Below are 13,281 nucleotides of genomic sequence, written 5' to 3' on the forward strand. Positions count from 1 at the left end.
ATTGGTTCTGATCCCACTGAGATGTTTTTCAGAGACAAGTGTGGGTTTCTAGTTTCACTTTCAATTCTGCAAGCTGGATAGAGGAATATAAACTCTCTCTCCCAAAGATCTGATAAATTCAGTCTAGAAATCCAGTGTCCGCGTTCTCTCACCCCGGAAAAGGCTGTGCAAGCGGAATCCAGAATCTGATAACCCTCTCTCTGCAGGAAAGAGGCTGCTGTGAAGCCAGAGGCCAGAATCTGATAGTTATCTCTGCAAGGAAGATATACCGCTGAGCAGCAAAGAAGAATTTTACTAGCTGCAGGTCAGAGACTTTAAACCACACTCATACTGTGAAGACTTCACCATCTGAAGCAAGGACTCGTATCTTTTGACCGGAACCCTTACGATTTTTCACTTCCCCACACCTTCCCTTCTGTGCTTGTCTGCCTTGTGTGTGTGGGTAGAGGGTGAGGTGTTTTAAGGGGAGTCAAGTATCAGGCCGACATTAAGTCGTTGCGTTGACTGTATATTTTATATTGGTTCTGTTATAAATAGTAATTGAGTTTAAACTTACAAACCTGGTGACTGTAATTATTAGACAGGCAAGAGCCAAAGATTCGGTGTATTTTCATAAGAACTATTGGTTAATTCAGTTGGTTGTGGTTGTGACTCAGGGACAAGTGGGGCTAGAATTGACCATGAATCTGCCCACGGTGTCATAACAGTGAGTGGTGATCTGACTTCTTGAACTGCTGCAGTCCATGTGATGTTGGTACACCCACTATGAAATTAGGGAGGGTGTTCCAAGATTTTGATGCAGCGACAGTGAAGTAACGATGATATATTTCCAAGTATGTATTAGGGTTAGGGTTTGGGTTAGGGTGAGTGACTTGGAGGAAAACGTCCAGGTGGGGATGTTCCCAGGTATCTGCTGCCTTTGTCCTTCTCGATGGTAGTAATCGTGGATCTGCATGGTGCTGCTGAAGTAACCTGCAATGCATCTTGTAGATGGTACCCGCTGCTGCTACTGTATGTCGATGGTGGAGTGAGTGAATGTTTGTGGAAGGGGTGCCAATCAAGTGGGCTGCTTTGTCCTGGATGGTGTTGAGCTTCTTGAGTCTTGTTCGAGCTGCACTCATCCAGGCAAGTGAGGAGTATTCCATCCCACTCCTGACTTGCGCTTCGTCAATGGTGGAGAGGCTTTAGGGAGACAGGAGCTAAGTCATTCGTCGCAGGATTCCTTAGGCTGGATTCTCCGTTTTGGAGACTAAGTCCCCACGTCGGCATGAAAACGGTGGTGTTTTACGCCAGGAAAAATGGTGTAACAGCCACTGATTCCCCGTTTTGTGGGGGCTAGCAGGGAGGCAGCATAGAGCTTGCAGCTTCAGCTGCCAATACAGCTTCCAGCACTTCCTGTCAGAGTCCGGGCATGCGCACGGCGGCGGCCTGCAGCGGCCGCACCGTGCTCAATGGCGGACTCAACCTGCGGACCTGGACAGCCAAAGTAATGCCCCCATTGGTCCGTTGTGCGCCCCAGACTGCCAGCCCACAGTGCCCTCAGCCCAGAAAGAAGCGCCCACCCCCCCCCCCGCCCACCGATCGGCCCTCCCCCAACTGTGGCGGCCCCAGACTGAATTCGCAACTGCCACGCTGAGTTCACAAACGGCGTGAGCACAGGTAACCCATGCCGTCGGGAAATCAGCCGATGGGGTTGGAGCATCGCGGGGTGGGGCTCAGGCAATGGCCTGAGGCGGTGGACACTCGAGAGTCCGCTGCTTTTCAGGGGGCGGAGAATTCAGAAACTGCCACCACTCCCGATTTTGGCGCCAAAACGGATTCTCCGCCCCATCGCCGATCACGATTTCGGCCACGGGGAGCGTATAATCCAGCCCTTGCCTCTGATCTGGTCTTGCATCCATAGTATTTATATGGTTAGTCCAGATTCAGTTTCTGGTCAATGGTAACCTTCAAAATGTTGAGTGTGGAGAATTCAGTGATGGTAATGCCATTGAATGTCAAGAGGCAATGGTTTGACTCCATATTATTGACGATGGCCATTGCCTGACACTTGTGTGGCACGAATGTTACTTTCCACTAGTCGATTGAAGCCTGAATATTATTCAGGTCTTGCTGCATTCGCACGTGGACAACTTCATTGTCTGAGGAGTCGCGAATGGTGCTGAACATTGTGCAATCATCAGAGAACATCCCCATATCTGACCTTATGTTGGCAGCTAGGTGATTGATGTGTCCAGAGATAATAAATAAATAATAAATAATCTTTATTGTCACAAGTAGGCTTGCATTAACACTGCAATAACGTTACTGTGAAAAGCCCCTAGTCACCACACTCCAGCGCCTGTTCAGGTACACAGAGGGAGAATTCAGAATTCTCAGCTGGTACGGGAATTGTACCCACGCTGCTGGCCTTGTTCTGCATCACAAACCAGCGGTCTAGCCCACTGAGCTAAACTAGCCTTTGTGCAGGTAATGTTAATTGGCCATGCTAAATTGTCCCTTCGTGTCCAGGGATGTACAAGTTAGGTTGCAGGAATGGGTTGGTGGAGTGGGCCTCTTTCAGAGGGACGGTGCAGGCACCATGGGCCGAATGGCCTCCTTCTGCACTCTAGGAATTCTATGATACCACGATGAAGCAGCTGAAGATGGGAATGATAAAGACATAATATTTTATTAAACAAGTCTTCAGATGTAATCTTTCCAGCTGCATTGTTCCCCATGGAGAGAAATTGTGAGACATTGAGAATTCATAATTGGTGTTCGCTTACTCTCCTGTCACCTTGGAACATCATTTTAAATCAAGCCGGATCAATGGAATGAAAGGATGTATTCTCTGGCGGTTAGAACAGTTCAACATGAAATGAGCTTGGTAGCTTCAATCCACGGTCTATAAAATTTCCCATAATTAGACAAAAGCTATAGAGGTGGCTGGAGTAGGAAATAGAAAAATCCCCATAATTGGGGGAACGCAGATAGCAGGGATGGCTCATTCTAACTCCAAGCTGAGCGTTGATTATTGATCCTCATTCATGGAAATTGAAAATTTGAGAGAAATTTCTACGTTCAGGTTTTTATAGTTTAAAAATTAACGATAGGTTGAAATGGCGATTGCTTCCTGCTTCAACTGGACAGGAAGGTGATGATCAGGCTTTGACCAGGAATCAATAAATATAAAGGCGTTTTACTTTTTGTATCACAGATAATGAGGATAGTTTTAACCTGCTGGTTTGGAACTAGCGGAAAGCAAAGAGGACAGGATTAGTACCTCCAGATCTTCATGGAGAACAATTGTCCTTCGAGGCTCCGCATCATTTGCCACGCCACAGGTATTAATGACACCTGGGATTGGCAGCTCAGTCACGATAGGACAGGAAATTGAGTTTTCCAACAGATCCTCAAGGACTGAAGTAACTGAGAAGTAAATTCAAATTCTCTTGGTTTCAAGGATGGCGACGAGTGTTTGCGGAGACGCGAACGAGCAAGTGAAGGAGAGCGCTAAAATGTTTCGAGTTTTGGATGTGAAACTGAAAATCTTGTTGAATCAACTTCGTGAACAGAGGGACATCATGTTCCCCACAGCTGGCCGCTGTGTCTCACAGAAAGCTGTGGGAGAAACTTGACAACAGGTTGTCATCCATATCAAAACTAGCAATGTAACACCCAGGACTTCACCTGGTGGTACAGAAATAAATTAAATGACTGTTGAATTAGAACATTAGAACATAAGAAGCAGAGCAGGAGTAGATCACATGGCCCATTGAACTTGCTTCATCATTCAAAACGATCATAGTTGAACTTCTGCCCTATGCTTCTAATGCTGAAAGAGAGCATCTTAGAAGCATCAGATGAGTGATTTGAGCGTGACACTCGGGCACTAAGGGGAGAATAATAGCCAGGCAGTGATAAATTGTTTAATTTTAATTTTGCACAGGATGCTTTATAGATTGGTATCTGAGGTTAGATCTTTTGTATTTGTGGGGTAATTATTGTACGTGGAGGTTGCCTATTACAGCGACATTGGTTGGCAAGACTATTTATTTTGGCGAGAGTCGAGTTTCGGCTATCATTATCTCAAACGTTTATCAGATAGAACCAAATGGTTCTGGAAGATGACAATTATTGTTCGTCAGCAGCCTCCTCAACATGTGTCTTTACTTTTAGTGGGGTGTAGGTGAAACTTCCCTGGCAGATTCATCTGGCACAGCAATCCGATCACCATGAAAGAAATGATCCTTAATACTCTGGTTTGGAGACCAGCTGAACATGACTGACGTGGGATCCTTGGCGAGTCAGAAGGCTAGTGTATTTGGGTAAAGCAGGGCAATTACCCATGTATTCTGTAATTTCTGGATTTGGAGACTCCTAGAATGTGTACGAAAAACAAGCCTTTTGTTGCTTTCTGAATGCCCTTGGAGACAGTGTTGAAGTTGTTCGCTCTTCCAAACAAGGTGTCAGTAACCTCCTTGACAGTTTACCAGACTACAGATTGGCAGGCAATGTTCATGTTCCCTCCAGCAGCCTGGAAGGAGCAAAGGCAAAACAAAAGTTAAAAGATTACAGTGATACTTTTACAGCCAACACCATTCTTCCCCTGGAGATTACCTGTGGGCTATCTTATAACATGTAACAAAAATCTCAGTGCTTCATTGCAGATGAATTATTTCCTAAGAAATGGCCAAAAGGGTTGCGTTTTGATAAGGATATATTGAATTTGTGCAGGCTCATACCAGTTTTCTCATCTAAGAATGTTTTCCTTCCTGTAGTTCTGTCTTTGGTATTACAATGGCTCAATGGGATAAGAGTTATGTTACTGGACTAGTAAAGCACAGCCCTTTGTTGATGATCGAGACACATAACGTAAAATCCCAGATTTTAGATTGCAGCTTGGATTTTTAAGTTCAGTTAATTATGTAAATATCAATGAATCAATGTTCACCACCAATAGTGGTTTGGTAAAACGACTGCCACTATCCTGACTGAATCCTAAAAGACACTGCTCACTAACCTTCCTGTCGCAGATGCAATAATCCAGGACATTATTGATAGGAGTGATGACTGTGGAGGCAAAGTCCTGTCTTGCAACCACGGGCACCTCCAACCAGATCAACCATGAACATATTGAATGGCGGAGCAGGTTGTAATATTGCTTATCGTACAGAAAGCAGGAGATGTAGAAAACCCCTACACACGCTCCATTAAGGATTGCATTGTAATTGAAGTTAATTGTAAGATCTAGATTGTGCTGATCCAAAAACAGGAACATGTAGAAGAATTTCACATCATAAGATGTCATGGCCAAGCTTATGGTTTTGGCGGTGGACTCTGACCGAAAATTTTAAAAAATGGAAGAAGGAAAGAGAAAAAGGAAGCAAAGAAAGAAAACTGACGTCTCCTGATTTGAGGGAAACAAAAACTGAAACTGATATTTAGAAACCAAAACTTCTGCGCAGATTGTAACTGGTTGAGGCTATATAAAGTGATGCAAAGCCATCCAGGCTTGGTGAGTCCAGTACAGGCAAGTTGAAAATGACAGCGGCCAGATCCAGAAGCTGAGAATGTGTTGTTGCAGCAGTTTCTATTACATGAAGACAACATTGGTGGATCTAGATTATCCAGACTGAATTGAGAAGGTTTTGCAGCTATGTGCCATGCCCATGGAACCCGTGTCTGTTGTGTGATTGTGTCCTGGGTCAGCTGAGAATCAGGCTACATCCTCAAATGAGGGGAAATTTAATTTTCATGAGGAAGATAGCTTTGAAGGACTTCAGGCTCATAAGCTCCGGGTTCCCCAACCTCGCATTTAGGGGGTACCAATGAGCTTGGGAATCCCCCTTGGAACTTTCCATGTAAGGGTTTACCCAGCAAGTATTCAGAATTGCTACCTTCCTCTGGAAAATTGCCCTGGCCTGTGAGACATCCGACAGAAGCAATTTAAAACGTTAACTTTGGACGGCTCTGCCAGTTTCAACCTGATAGTCATTCTGAAAGAATTAGAGAGAACAAATGACTTTGATCTCCAGAGTAACTATTTAAACACCCAGACACTGCCTTGCACGGGACACCTCTCACACATTTGGACCTCCAAGGAACCCACCACACAATCCCCATCCCCGCACCCCTCCCAGTACAACTTCCCCCTCCCTCCATCACTCCCACTCCGATCTGTCCTCCCACATCCCCTGCCCCTCCAGTCTTCACCAACCCCCAATCTGAACCCGTCTCTCTAGTTTGACCCACCCTCTCTGGCTTGGCACCTCCCTCCAGTCCAAACATCCCCCCCCCCCACCCCGCCATTGTCTGAACAACTTACCTTTGAAACTTACCTGCTCTCTTTAAATTGTCCCTTTAAACAGTTCATTTACAGCAGCTAGCGCGGTAACAGGGAAGCATTGCCTACCTCTCTGTGCCAAAGTTACTCTGTGTTGATGCAGCTGGGGGTGACCTTTGCTTCTCCTGTCTCACCCAAAGTGGGCGAGGACGGCTGAGCAACACAGGGACTTGGCAGTTATGGCTTAGGTAAGTCAGTCGAGAATCGAGAGTGGCAATCTGCTGGAGGTTGCCACTCTGAGTAAGTTACACTGTGTGTGGTGTGCTTCTTGATGGTGGGAGGTAACCCGTTGTTGGCTGGTGGCAACATCATTTTGCATCACCAGTGTCACCCGGATTTCCCATTGAGTCCACCCCACATTGCTAGGAAACCCGCGGCAGCGGCACAGGAATATACCGCCGCCCTGAACAACCAGAAGATCCCACCCAGGTTTTCTCACACGGGTATGTTCAGTGAACTAACACCAGTGGGGCTGCTGCATAGTCAATGTGCTCCATTCTGAAAGCCCACCTCTTTTTGTGTGCTCGGCATTTTATTTAGATTATAGTTCACACAATAAGGGCAGATGTTAGAATGTTTATTTGAATCCAAATGTAAAAACGCTGCTCAGCCCTCCAACAATAGAACAAGTCATATTAATATATTGTTGTCAAACAACATTTCCAGTTTCACTTGAATCAACCGGCATAGTGATATACCATCAATTCACTGTGAGACCGTGAGAAGGAGTGAACCTACGGCTTTATTATCCAGGAATTTGCCTGCCAGTGTCTACTGCATAAATGAGTGCCCCCCACAGGTGGCCGGTCTATATATCGCCCCAGGGAGGGCGGAGCCAGAGGCGGAGCCCACCGGGGTTTCAGTACAGTACCTGGAAGCAGACCGTATTATCATTTCCGGGTCATAGGTCACAGCACTATACAGACAGTTCATACTTAGTGAATACATTCACCAACCATAGTCAAGGTATTTCTCCACTTCGGGAAGTGAAGAAGTCCATGGAGTATTTGTGCATATATTAGCAATATATTTGAGAATTAATTCAGCATGGAAACCAGAGACCAATTTACCGGATACCAGGAATGAGGCTGGCATGGTAAGAGTAACATACCTGTGAGAGAGACAGTCTTATAAGAATATTCCTTTTCTGGTAGAATAGTTTGTATGCCGTGTGGGAAAGGGAGGATTGCACTGTCGTGAGAAGAAGACATGCAGATTATGAGGAGATGGAGGGGAGTGTGAGATTGTAACATAGTGAAAGAAAGCAGTGAATGGGAGTACCGTGAATAGTGAAGCACAGGGCACTCATGCACATAATGAGATACAGACAGGCAGTGGCAGACACCCAGTACAGCCAATCAACACACAGGACAGAACACAACCAATAACCAGGCAGAACACTAGAGGGGGGTTTCCCACTATAAAACACACGAGGCATCAGCACTCTGTCTCTTTCCTTTGGTGACAACTGTAGTGACAGTCAGGGTGTATATATCAGTTAACACCTTCTACATGTGGCTCAGAGCTAATCTGGTCTAGTTAGTTATAATTAGCACACTTAGATTAGTAGAGTGTCAACACACAGCAAGTTGTGTGAACTGCTCCAGAAGTTCAATAAAACGTATTGAACTAACATCTAAGTTTGGTGTCTACTTTACAGTACAACTGGATGCAACAGTACAATAGGCGCCGGAATGTGGCAACTAGAGGTTTTTCACAGAACTTCATTGCAGTGTTAATGAAAGCCTACTTGTGACAGTAAAGATTATTTAATTTGTTTTTACATAAGCTTCTCACTTCTTGGAGTTTGGTAAGATTGGCATGGTCAAACTGCTGCTACAATTTAGTCATCACTATGTTACTGTGTCTGTTAACCAAATTATTACCCAGAATAAAATCCACCCTAATCAATAGGTGATCTACAAATAATTCCCACCATGGCAATTCCATTTGCTTAGTCGCTTCATACATGGACTTGAAACAAAGGCATAGCTTTGTAAATTCTATAAATATCTCGGATTATCGTCTTTTCCTTCATCTGGAACACAAATTGCATCATCAACCATCATCAGTAACTGATTTGCCCCAGTGTCTCTCAAAATTATAATTTGTTTAATTATTTTGTTGAAGGAGTAAGGGAATGTTTCTCGTTTTGAAACTAAACCTTCATAATCTACAGTCACCTAACTCTATTTAGCGGTGGCCAGGAAGTATTTACTTGACTATCCTGAGCGATAACCCCCTGTCCAGTAGGTTCTGGGTTAGTGCGTTTTACCTGTACCATGCTACAGTTTTAAAAACCATTTTTCAAAACTTATTCATTTCCATTTCTTTTTATTCCGGGAAAGAATTCTTTACTTCACAGGAAATAGATGGCCACGGACAAGTGCTGATAACTGGGAATAACATAGATTGTTTCAAGATTTATACAAATACATGTGGAACAAAGATTAAAATGGAATTCATTACTCAATCTTTAAACAAAATCCACAAGTGTATAGTTCAGAAAATACTATCAAGCCACAAACTGTAGGTAACCTATGTTGCTGTTGCTACTTTGAATGCAGTGGGCAGCATGGGTGGTTACAGCACAGTGGTTAGCACAGTTGCCTCACAATGCCAGGGACCTGGATTTGAATCTGGCCTTGGGTGACCGTCGGTGTGGAGGTTGTACGTTCTTCCCATGTCTGCGTGGGTTTGCTCCGGTTTGCGCCCACAGTCCAAAGGTTTGCCGGTTAGTTGGATTTGCTGTGCCAAAATTGTCCACAGCTGTACAGGTTAGGTGGGGTTACGGGGATAGGGTGAAAGAGTGAGCCGAGATAGGGTGCTTTTTCAGAGGGTCGATGCAGACACGATGGCCTCCAAATGGCCTCCATCTGTACTGTACGGATTCTATGCGTATATCTAAATCAATTTAATCCTGAATTTTATATCTTCCATTGGGGGGGATTGACTAAAATAATCACTTTCAATAGGAATATTAAGCCCCGGGTCAGTCAGTAAGAGACAGAACAAAGTTAGAAGCAGCACATATACAAAATAATCCAGTTACTAGTATTAAATACTGGCACAATGGCAGTGAGAATAATTCAGTGCTTGGCACCACCGCACAGGCAAGATCAGAATAGATTAGCACATTGTGCTTTTGAGTCTTACCCTGAAATGCCTGTAAATTGGCTCTCTGACACCTCTGAGCTTGGAAGATTGCACAGCTGGCAATAGATCAATTGTCAAAAAATTGTCCAGAGCCAACTTGTTTGGCAACTTGTTCACGACTGGATCTTATACTTGAAACATGTGGGTCATGTTTCATCAGAGCAAGTTGAAGCCATCCTGAGTTTCATCTCTAACCCTCCAGAATGAAGGATCTAGGGACTGCCTAAGGCCACTGAGGGAAGGAATGGTTATTTGTCATTGATAAAACATTGTATCGCTGTGCTACTAGCCTCTTTAGTCTACAATGTCAAGAACCATTGGCTTGTCTGGTCTTTTCTTCAACAAGGGGTTTAAGGTCACGTCTGCCGAACGTATATGCTTTTCCTCACCAATTTGTATTTATTCTGTCATGGGATGCGGGTACTGTTGTTGGCGATCCCTAATCTCCCTTGCTCGGCCATTTCAGATGGCTGTGAAGAGTCAACCATGTTGCTGTGGGTCCGGAGCCAAATTTAGGCCAGACCAGGTAAGAGCAGCAGATTTCCTCCCCTAAAGGGCACTAATTAATCAATCAGATGCTTTTTCTTTATTTAGACCGCAATCAGTGATAGCTGCCATGATCATCATTACTGAGATTAGCTTTATTACAGATTTGTTACACCGCAGAAGGAGGCCATTTGGCCCATCGTGTCTGCAACTGCTCTCCAATTGAACATTACAGCTCAGTGCCATTCCCCTGCCTTTGCCCGTATCCCTGCCTTTGTTTCTACTCAAATAATCATCTAATACCCTCTTGAATGCCTCGATTGAACCTGCCATCACCACATTTCCAGGCCGTGCATTCCAGACCTGTAACACTCGTGTGAAAACTTTTTTTTCTCACATCACATTTCCTTTTTCTACAAATGTGTTCCCTCGCGTTCTTGATGTTTTTACGTGCGGGAACAGTTTCTCCCTGTCTACTCTGTCCAGTCCCCTCATGATTTTGAACACCTCTATCAAATTTCCTCTTTGCCTTATTCTGTCAGAGGAACAACAGCCCCAACCTCTCCAATCTATTTCGGCAACTGAAGTTTCTCATCCCTGGAAATATTGTTGGAAACCTCTTCTGCACTCTCTCCAATGTGTTCACATCCTTCCTATAGTGTGGCGCCCAGGACTACATGCAATATTTCAGCTGGGGTCTAACTAGTGCCTTTAGTGCCTGGTTTAGCATAGTGGACTAAACAGCTGGCTCGTAATGCAGAACAAGACCAGCACCGCGGGTTCAATTCCCGTACCGGCCTCTCCGAACAGGATGTGGCGACTAGGGGCTTTTCACAGTAACTTCGTTGAAGCCTACTTGTGACAATAAGCGATTATTATTATAACCGAGATTCATTACATTGGTGGGATTTTGGTGGGATTTGAGCCCACGAGCCTCGCATTACCCCGGGCCTCTGGGTTACCCGTCCAGTGGCAATTACTCTCCACCGCCAAATTCCCACTATGCAATGTGCAAAATTGCAACGTGGAAGTTTTGAATATCTGATTCATTGCTCAGTATTCTCTATGTGGTGCACCAATCTGGAATTTACAAAGCCCCATGTGGTTGACCAAGCTGGGCTTGCACCCCTTCAGTATGGGGGAGACCCAGCCTCGAGGGATGATTGCTTGAGTGGACAACCAGGTCCTTGGTTTAGCATCTCACAGGGCGATTGGGTTAGGGCGAGATGAGAATTGTTTAAAAATTCCCAACCTTTCCATTTCTGTTTTTATTAGAGGTGGATGATTGGTGGGTAATCAATTTTCTCTCAGCAGATTTGCCAGCCTTAAAAATTCCAAACCCATATTATGTGGTTAGCACTGTTGTTTCACAGCTCCAGAGGTCCGGGTTTGATTCCTGGCTTGGTCACTGTGTGAGGTTTGCATGTTCTCCCTGTGGCTGCGTGGGTTTCCTCCGGGTGCTCCTGTTTCCTCCCGCAAGTCCCGAAAGACGTGCTTAGGTAATTTGGACATTCTGAATTCTCCCTCTGTGTACCTGCACAGGTGCCGGAATGTTGCAACTAGGGGTTTTCCACTGTAACTTCATTGCAGTGACAATAAAGATTATTATTATTAGTAGTATTGTGCACGACTCGTAATGAATCTTGGTCAGGACACAGTTTGAGTACTGTGAACAGTACACCAAATTAGAAAAATGTTATAGAGGCACTGGAGGAGGTAAAACAAAGATGTATGAGTGTTGGCACCAGAACAACATGATTCTTCCAATCCAAGGAAAATATTATGAACAGGTCGGGTGTCTCTTTGCTTGAACAGAGAACACAGAGGGGTGACCTATTAGAGGTCTTTAAAATTATGAAGTGTTTTGATAAAATTGATGCAGGAAGAAAAGGTTTCCACTTTGGGGAATAAACAAAATTAAAGGCAACTAACATTGGCTGATCATCAGGAAATCTAATAGAGAACGCAGAAGATAGGGGATGGGAAGAAAAACGTTTTCACCCAGAGGGTAATCAGAGTCTGGAACTCGCTGCCTGAAAGGGTGGTGGAGGCAGAGACCCTCACAACATTTAAGAAGTATTTAAATGTGCACTTTCGATTCCAAGATTCCAAGGCATGCAACGTAATGGGCTAAACGCTTGAAAATGGGATTAGAGTGGTTAAGTGGTTGTTTTGGACCGACACAGATGCAATGGGCTGAAGAGCCTTTACTGCTGACTTCTCTGACTCGAGGAGAAGGAACTTCTTCACCCAGGCCATGATGACTCTGAGAAATGCATGACCACGGGGAGTTGTTTAGGGAACTAGTATAGGTGCATTTAAGGGAAAGCTAGGTAAACATATCATGGACATTGGAATAGAGGGCAAGACTGAGAGTTAGATGAAGAAGTTGGGGGAAGGTTTGGGTGGGACTTCATTTAATTTCATGAACCGATGCTCTGGATGTGCTCCACATCGCACCTAAGCATACTTCAGCTTCTAAGGTGCCTGCATGCCTCCAATCTTACATGCTTTATTATTTATCAAGTTGGTTTCACAGAGCTCAGGAGGCAAACGTAGATGAAAAAAGTTCACATTCCACGTTAAGGGCATCTACAGCACTGCTTGTGGTCTTGGAGAAGTTGGAGTGTTTCCTTCAGGCATAAAAATCTTACCTGTTAACCGGCTGGCAATCAATGACTCCCCCGACCACCCTCCTCACCTCCCCGCCTCTTATATAAGGAACTTTTGGATTGGGACCCTTCCTTGCAACCAATGTTGAACAGTTCAGCCACATCCTTATCTGCTTTAGAACGCACCCAATAGAAATTGTTATATTGGATGTCTGACTGTTTCTCGTGGTTCATCTCCTCCCTGTGTCACTCTGATACAATCTGATTCTTTGTGACAGCCCTCGGGGTCCTGTCACACGAGGAAGACAGTATTCATTTATTAAAGGCAATCAGGCTTTGACATGATGTTGATATTTTTTTTGAGGTGGAAGTTTTCTTGCATGAATTCAAAACTGCTTCATTAAAGCACAATCCAATTTTAGCTTGTTTGGCAAAGGCTTTGGATGCTACGAGGCTTCTTAAGGTTCCAAAATGCTGTTCATGACATCTGAGGCTCTCTTTAAAAAGAGAGTGTCCTCAATTTCATTCCCTCTTGCCAGGAAGGAGCAGATGGTGTGTGCAACAAAAGCAGAAAATATTGGACGATCCCAACAGGTCTGACAGCATCTGTGGAAGAGAGAATGGAGCTGACGTTTCGAGTCTGGATGAGCCTTTGCCAATGGTGTGCGCGCACGGGTTAGCAAGGATTGCGGGCATAGA

The sequence above is a fragment of the Scyliorhinus canicula genome, chromosome 9 (assembly GCF_902713615.1).
Source record: "Scyliorhinus canicula chromosome 9, sScyCan1.1, whole genome shotgun sequence".
NCBI classification, from domain to species: domain Eukaryota; kingdom Metazoa; phylum Chordata; class Chondrichthyes; order Carcharhiniformes; family Scyliorhinidae; genus Scyliorhinus; species Scyliorhinus canicula.